Source organism: Salvelinus alpinus, chromosome 26, assembly GCF_045679555.1.
Source record: "Salvelinus alpinus chromosome 26, SLU_Salpinus.1, whole genome shotgun sequence".
Classification (NCBI taxonomy): Eukaryota; Metazoa; Chordata; class Actinopteri; order Salmoniformes; family Salmonidae; genus Salvelinus; species Salvelinus alpinus.
In genome coordinates, this window is record NC_092111.1 from 14129918 (window position 1) to 14138852 (window position 8935).

The window sequence follows — 8935 nt, forward strand, 5'->3', positions numbered from 1 at the left end:
TTGTTCAGGGGCAGAACGACATATTTTTACCTTGTCAGCTAGGGGATTATTTTTGCAACCTTCCGGTTACTAGTCCAACGCTCTAACCACCTGCCTTACATTGCACTCCACGAGGAGCCTGCGTGGCAGGCTGACTACCTGTTACGCGAGGGCAGCAAGAAGCCAAGGTAAGTTGCTAGCTAGCATTAAACTTATCTTATAAAAAACAATCAATCTTAACATAATCACTAGTTAACTACACATGGTTGATGATATTACTAGTTTATCTAGCGTGTCCTGCGTTGCATATAATCGATGCGGTGCCTGTTAATTTCTCATTGAATCACAACCTACTTCAACAAACGGGTAATGATTTAACAAGCGCATTTGCGAAAAAAGCACTGTCGTTGCACCAATGTACCTAACCATAAACATCAATGCCTTTCTTTAAAATCAATACACAAGTATATATTTTTAAACCTGCATATTTTGTTAATATTGCCTGCTAACATGATTTTCTTTGTGTCACTTCTCTTGCAACAGAGTCAGGGTATATGCAGCAGTTTGGGCCGCCTGGCTCATTGCGAACTGCGCTAAGTCCATTTATTCCTAACAAAGGCCGTAATTAATTTGCCAGAATTGTACATAATTATGACATAACATTGAAGGTTGTACAATGTAACAGCAATATTTAGACTTAGGGATGCCATCCGTTAGATAAAATACGGAACGGTTCCGTATTTCACTGAAAGAAAAAACGTTTTGTTTTCGAAATGATAGTTTCCGGATTCGACCATATTAATGACCTAAGGCTCGTATTTCTGTGTGTTATTATGTTATAATTAAGTCTATGATTTGATAGAGCAGTCTGACTGAGCGATGGTAGGCACCAGCAGGCTCGTAAGCATTCATTCAAACAGCACTTTCGTGCGTTTTGCCAGCAGCTCTTCGCAATGCTTCAAGCATTGCGCTGTTTATGACTTCAAGCCTATCAACTCCCGAGATTAGGCTGATGTAACCGATGTGAAATGGCTAGCTAGTTAGCAGGGTGTGCGCTAATAGCGTTTCAAACGTCACTCACTCTGAGACTTGGAGTAGTTGTTCCCCTTGCTCTGCATGGATAACGCTGCTTCGAGGTTGGCTGTTGTCGATGTGTTCCTGGTTCGAGCCCAGGTAGCGGCGAGGAGAGGGATGGAAGCTATACTGTTACAATGGCAATACTAAAGTGCCTATAAGAACATCCAATAGTCAAAGGTATATGAAATACAAATCGTATAGAGAGAAATAGTCCTATAATTCCTATAATAACTACAACCTAAAACTTCTTACCTGGGAATATTGAAGACTCATGTTAAAAGGAACCACCAGCTTTCATATGTTCTCATGTTCTGAGCAAGGAACTTAAACGTTAGCTTTCTTACATGGCACATATTGCACTTTTACTTTCTTCTCCAACACTTTGTTTTTGCATTATTTAAACCAAATTGAACATGTTTCATTATTTATTTGAGGCTAAATTGATTTAATTGATGTATTATATTAAGTTAAAATAAGTGTTCATTCAGTATTGTTGTAATTGTCATTATTACAAATAAAAAATATTTAAGAAATCAGCCGATTAATCAGTATCGGCTTTTTTTGGTCCTCCAATAATCAGTATCGGTATCGGTATCGGCGTTGAAAGATCATAATCGGTCGACCTCTAGTATATACTGTATTTTATAGCATTTTATACCATATATCTATTGCACCTTGCCTATGCCGCTCGGCCATCACTCATCCATATACTTACATGTACATATTCTCATTCACCTCTTTAGATAAGTGTGTATTTGTGTGTACTACTAATTCCATTTGTTTGGGAAACTCTAATCTCACATGCCAGACTTTACAGGACTTTAATGCTAAATTCAATTGGGGAATTGTTAGATTACTTGTTAGATATTACTGCACTGTCGGAACTAGAAGCACAAGAATTTCGCTACACTCGCATTAACATGTGATGTGAATTTAGCGTAAAAGTCCTGTAAAGTCTGGCATGTGAGATTAGAGTTTCCCAAACAAATGGAATTAGTAGTCTCTTCTCACAGCTGCTATATCTCCATCACACAGCATCTTTGGGGAGAGACTATCATTCTAAAGGCCATAGGCTTGCTACTGTTCAGGTTGAACGCCGGAGTGCATTCTCTCTCCGTCCAGCATATGTCAGCAATACCCTTTCAGTAGTAGCAGGAACTGATGACAGACTGGGAAAAACACACCATATGTAGCATAATCCTTCAGTTCCTTAGGGTATCCATCATTAACTGAGCGTATGCATTGGGAATAGATTGTACATCCTTTTCATGCTATTTACTTTTTAGTTTAGCCTTTTCTATATTCTGTTCTGAACAATTATGCATTACCTACTGTAGGGTAGCCTATATTAGTCAATGTTACCCATAATAGAATTTTGCACTTCATGTCCAAACCATCCCAAAGTATAACAAAAATATTTTGTGTAACTCAATTAAGTTACTTATACTTACTTATGTTTATGACCTAGTGTTGATTCCATGCTCTTTCAACATCCTACTCTGTATTTTCAATTTCACACCTTTGATATTGAACTCATTACTGCATTATTAAGTAAGTACTTGTCAGTACGCATTTCGCTGTACGGTTTACACCAGTTGTATTCTGCTCATTTGACAAATCAACTTTGATTTATAGATGATATGGACATGAAGCTCAAAAATGCTAATATGGGCACCATTGACTTGCATTGGATTGTGCCACAAATGGTAAGAAGTTAGCACAACTGTGGCTAGGTAAACAAAACCAAAAGCATGGATTGCTGTCACACCTTGTCCATAAACTACTTACAGGGTAAGGAAACCAATATGCAAATGTGTCATTTGGGTGAACTATGCTTTCAGAACTAAAGTCTTGAAATACATTATGGTACATAGTGGTGTGTGTGCGTATTCTTACTCTTCCTCGTTGGTGTTGCTGTTGTTCACGTTGAAGAGAACCTGTACGCGGTGTCTCCACCTGTGTTCCTCCCCTGTCTCCCCTCCATATCCTCTAGACCTGGGGCTGGGAAGCGATGGAGCCAGCATGGGTCACGGGTTCACCCACACTGACATCACAGGAAGTACTTCCTCTTAATTTCCTGTGAGATCAGAAGAAACAGCCCTATCTCAGTGGTGGGACAGGTGAGAATAGCATGGTGCTAGCTGGTCAGATTCTTCCATGGTTGCAACCTGTCAGAATTCAAACTAAAAACGTTGATGTTCCCTCAACTTCACATAACTCAATGGCAGCCATACTAGTACCAAGTTATTGACCGATAAAAATCATCAGAATGTTAAATGACTCTAAACTCTACTCCAGAGAGGCCAGTGGAGTGTCCTAGGCACTCTTTCGCTCGCCACTTATCAGCTATCTGATACAACCCTAACATCTGACGGGACAAACAGAACTGGGCCTCCCAACGCAGACATCTGATTGGTTGAAATAGATATCTGATAAATGTCACTATTGTTGGGTACTGAGAATATGAAAATATACTTATTCATGTCACTGATGGTGCTAAGGTTTAGAGGGTCTACACCAGAAGTTAAGGGTTATAGGAGGAAGGTATATAGTGGGTGCAACTAAGCTTGGAATGTGTTGAGTGTAGGGAAGCGATTACATGTGGCAGGCATTGATAAAAGGAGAGAGCCATAGATTAGTGATGGGGGGGTTGAGGTCAGGTCAGGTCACCTTAAGGGAGAAATAGAAGTTTATGGCCCGTATCACTAATGTCCTGCCTAGCAGTAAAGAACACTGTTTGTACAGATGAGTAGGAGGAGACTCAGCCTAGGAGAAAGGGTTAAATATCAGTGCTGGTGTGAAATATATTTTGTCTGAATACAGCTGTATACAGCTTCTACCCTTTGGGAAGAATTAAACTTGGTTAAGCTTCCGTGAGTTATTGACTCTGAAAATAAGAACCTAACACTACTAATCAACTTAATAATAAAGATAAATCGACATGACAGGGAACATTCAGAGTAATCAATGATATATAATAATTTACAATCAACATCATCAATATGAAATTAATATAAAATGCAATTAATATAAAACGCAAACAGCAACCATCACTTGAGCTGAAATGAAAGTCAAATCAAATCAAATTTTATTAGTCACATACACATGGTTAGCAGATGTTAATGCGAGTGTAGCGAAATGCTTGTGCTTCTAGTTCCGACAATGCAGTAATAACCAACAAGTAATCTAACCTAACAATTCCACAACTACTACCTTATACACACACACAAGTGTAAAGGGATGAAGAATATGTACATAAAGATATATGAATGAGTGGTGGTACAGAACGGCATGGCAAGATGCAGTAGATGGTATAGAGTACGGTATATACATATGAGATGAGTACTGTAGGGTATGTAAACATAAAGTGGCATAGTTTAAAGTGGCTAGTGGTACATGTATTACATAAAGATGGCAAGATGCAGTAGATGATATAGAGTACAGTATATACATATGAGATGGGTAATGTAGGGTATGTAAACATTATATTAAGTGGCATTGTTTAAAGTGGCTAGTGGTACATTTTTACATAATTTCCATCAATTCCCATTTTTAAAGTGGCTGGAGTTGAGTCAGTATGTTGGCAGCGGCCGCTAAATGTTAGTGGTGGCTGTTTAACAGTCTGATGGCCTTGAGATAGAAGCTGTTTTTCAGTCTCTCGGTCCCTGCTTTGATGCACCTGTACTGACCTCGCCTTCTGGATGATAGCGGGGTGAACAGGCAGTGGCTTGGGTGGTTGTTGTCCTTGATGATCTTTATGGCCTTCCTGTGACATCGGGTGGTGTAGGTGTCCTGGAGGGCAGGTAGTTTGCCCCCGGTGATGCGTTCTGCAGACCTCACTACCCTCTGGAGAGCCTTACGGTTGTGGGCGGAGCAGTTGCCGTACCAGGCGGTGATACAGCCCGACAGGATGCTCTCGATTGTGCATCTGTAGAAGTTTGTGAGTGCTTTTGGTGACAAGCCGAATTTCTTCAGCCTCCTGAGGTTGAAGAGGCGCTGCTGCGCCTTCTTCACAACGCTGTCTGTGTGGGTGGACCAATTCAGTTTGTCCGTGATGTGTACACCGAGGAACTTAAAACTTTCCACCTTCTCCACTACTGACCCGTCGATGTGGATAGGGGGGTGCTCCCTCTGCTGTTTCCTGAAGTCCACAATCATCTCCTTTGTTTTGTTGACGTTGAGTGTGAGGTTATTTTCCTGACACCACACTCCGAGGGCCCTCACCTCCTCCCTGTAGGCCGTCTCGTCGTTGTTGGTAATCAAGCCTACCACTGTAGTGTCATCCGCAAACTTGATGATTGAGTTGGAGGCGTGCATGGCCACGCAGTCGTGGGTGAACAGGGAGTACAGGAGAGGGCTCAGAACGCACCCTTGTGGGGCCCCAGTGTTGAGGATCAGCGGGGTGGAGATGTTGTTACCTACCCTCACCACCTGGGGGCGGCCCGTCAGGAAGTCCAGGACCCAGTTGCACAGGGCGGGGTCGAGACCCAGGGTCTCGAGCTTGATGACGAGTTTGGAGGGTACTATGGTGTTAAATGCTGAGCTGTAATCGATGAACAGCATTCTCACATGGGTATTCCTCTTGTCCAGATGGGTTAGGGCAGTGTGCAGTGTGGTTGCGATTGCGTCGTCTGTGGACCTATTGGGTCGGTAAGCAAATTGGAGTGGGTCTAGGGTGTCCGGTAGGGTGGAGGTGATATGGTCCTTGACTAGTCTCTCAAAGCACTTCATGATGACGGAAGTGAGTGCTACGGGGCGGTAGTCGTTTAGCTCAGTTACCTTAGCTTTCTTGGGAACAGGAACAATGGTGGCCCTCTTGAAGCATGTGGGAACAGCAGACTGGGATAAGGATTGATTGAATATGTCCGTAAACACACCAGCCAGCTGGTCTGCGCATGCTCTGAGGACGCGGCTGGGAATGCCGTCTGGGCCTGCAGCCTTGCGAGGGTTAACACGTTTAAATGTTTTACTCACCTCGGCTGCAGTGAAGGAGAGCCCGCAGGTTTTGGTAGGGGGCCGTGTCAGTGGCACTGTATTGTCCTCAAAGCGGGCAAAAAAGTTGTTTAGCCTGTCTGGGAGCAAGACATCCTGGTCCGCGACGGGGCTGGTTTTCTTTTTGTAATCCGTGATTGACTGTAGACCCTGCCACATACCTCTTGTGTCTGAGCTGTTGAATTGCGACTCGATTTTGTCTCTGTACTGGGACTTAGCCTGTTTGATTGCCTTGCGGAGAGAATAGCTACACTGTTTGTATTCGGTCATGCTTCCGGTCACCTTGCCCTGGTTAAAAGCAGTGGTTCGCGCTTTCAGTTTCACGCGAATGCTGCCGTCAATCCACGGTTTCTGGTTTGGGAATGTTTTAATCGTTGCTGTGGGTACGACATCGTCAATGCACTTCCTAATGAACTCGCTCACCGAATCAGCATATTCGTCAATATTGTTGTTTTAGAACATATTCCAATCCGCGTGATCGAAGCAGTCTTGAAGCGTGGATTCAGATTGGTCGGACCAGCGTTGAACAGACCTGAGCGCGGGAGCTTGTTGTTTTAGTTTCTGTTTGTAGGCTGGAATCAACAAAATGGAGTCGTGGTCAGCTTTTCCGAAAGGGGGGCGGGGGAGGGCCTTATATGCGTCGCGGAAATTAGTATAACAATGATCTAGGGTTTTTCCAGCCCTGGTAGCACAATCGATATGCTGATAGAATTTAGGGAGTTTTGTTTTTAGATTAGCCTTGTTAAAATCCCCAGCTACGATGAATGCAGCCTCAGGGTGTGTGGTTTCCAGTTTACAAAGAGTCAGATAAAGTTCGTTCAGGGCCATCGATGTGTCTGCTTGGGGGGGAATATATACGGCTGTGATTATGATTGAAGAGAATTCCCTTGGTAGATAATGCGGTCGACATTTGATTGTGAGGAGTTCTAGATCAGGTGAACAGAATGACTTGAGTTCCTGTGTGTTGTTATGATGATCACACCACGTCTCGTTAATCATAAGGCATACCCCCCCGCCCCTCTTCTTACCAGAAAGATGTTTGTTTCTGTCGGCGCGATGCATGAAGAAACCAGCTGGCTGCACCGACTCCGTTAGCGTCTCTTGAGTTAGCCATGTTTCCGTGAAGCAGAGCACGTTGCAATCCCTGATGTCTCTCTGGAATGCTACCCGTGCTCGGATTTCATCAACCTTATTGTCAAGAGACTGGACATTGGCGAGTAGTATGCTAGGGAGTGGAGCGCGATGTGCCCGTCTCCGAAGCCTGACCACGAGACCGCCTCGTTTGCCCCTTTTACGGCGTCGCACAGGGTCGCCGGCTGGGATCAGATCCATTGTATTGGGTGGAAGGCAAAACACTGGATCCGTTTCGGGAAAGTCATATTCCTGGTAGGAACGATGATGAGTTGACGTTAATCGTATATTCAGTAGTTCCTCCCGACTGTATGTAATGAAACCTAAGATTACCTGGGGTACCGATGTAAGAAATAACACATAAAAAAACAAAATACTGCATATTTTCCAAGGAACGCGAAGCGAGGCGGCCATCTCTTTTCGGCGCCGGAAGTAAATCAGACGTATTATTATCTGTTAAAGGTCTCCAAACTACTCAAATGAAAATACAGTATACACACAAACTTTCCTCTAAAATCAATAGAATCAATAAGGGGATAATTAATCAACTACTGTAGATTATCAATCAGATTGATCAGATAATATTCCAATTGATTAGCAGCAGCTATGAAACACTGTTGCATTGAATCAATATAAAAAGTTGACCATCATCACTGAAGCGCCAAGACCCAGAGCACACCAAACCTCAAACTAATAACATGATACAATAACATCGTTAAAGCGACATGATACACTTCATGATGTTTAAAGGGATACTTTTTTTAACGGGATTTTTGCAATAAGGCCCTTTATCTACTTCACCAGTCAGATTAACTTGTGGATACCTTTTTATGTCTCTGTGTGCCTTTTGAACAAATTTGCTAACTAGCATTACGCTAACGCTAGTTAGAATTGGCTCGCAAAACTACCTGTAACTTCCTTCGTATTGGACGCAAAGACATACAAATGGTGTCCACGAGTTCATCTGACTCATTGCCCAAATCCCGAAGTATCCCTTTATTATTTATTTAGTAGCTCCTCTACTCCCCTGGTATTAGGTTAACCGTTGCACCTAGTTACCTTGTTACACACAAACCAAAACAGGGCGCTCATTCAATAGTCATGGAAACCCGTCAGCTCGGACCCCCCACACCACCAGTGTTGCCAACTAATTTTCAGGGTAAGTTGCTAGAGGCAGGTTGATTTGTTGCTAAAAGTTGCTAAATGATGTTGTGATGTCATTGCGTGATAACGTAAAACTGCGTCATTACGTAGAATACACACTAACGTTACTCAAATTGACTGGCCAGCTCGGCAAAAAATATGATTTGACATTTGTTCAGGTACAGACTCCCACTCTTTTCTGTACTTCTGGCTGTACAATTTTGATTGAGACATGTTGATTGACGTTGTAAGTTTGTTCAAGATCAAACATTCATGACCAACTATATTCATTGGGTTTGGCTCGTCGAACCCGTACTACTGCTGTTGCAGTCACCCAACAACGATTTGCAATTTTCTGAAATTGCTGCTGGCCTGCTGCTGACGTCACTCACAATGCACTTTTGCAGCCAGGCACGTGTGTTGTGACTGAGTGTGTGACAGAGAAAATCGTTTTTGTGTCATTTAGAGGGAAAATGCGTGAATTTTAGCATTTGAGTCACTTTTCAAAAGTTGCTAAAAGTTCCAAATACATTTTTAGAAGTAGCTAAATTTGTTGCTAGGTGCTGTTTGAAAAAAAAGTTGCCAGGGTAGTCTGAAAAGTTGCTAAATCTAG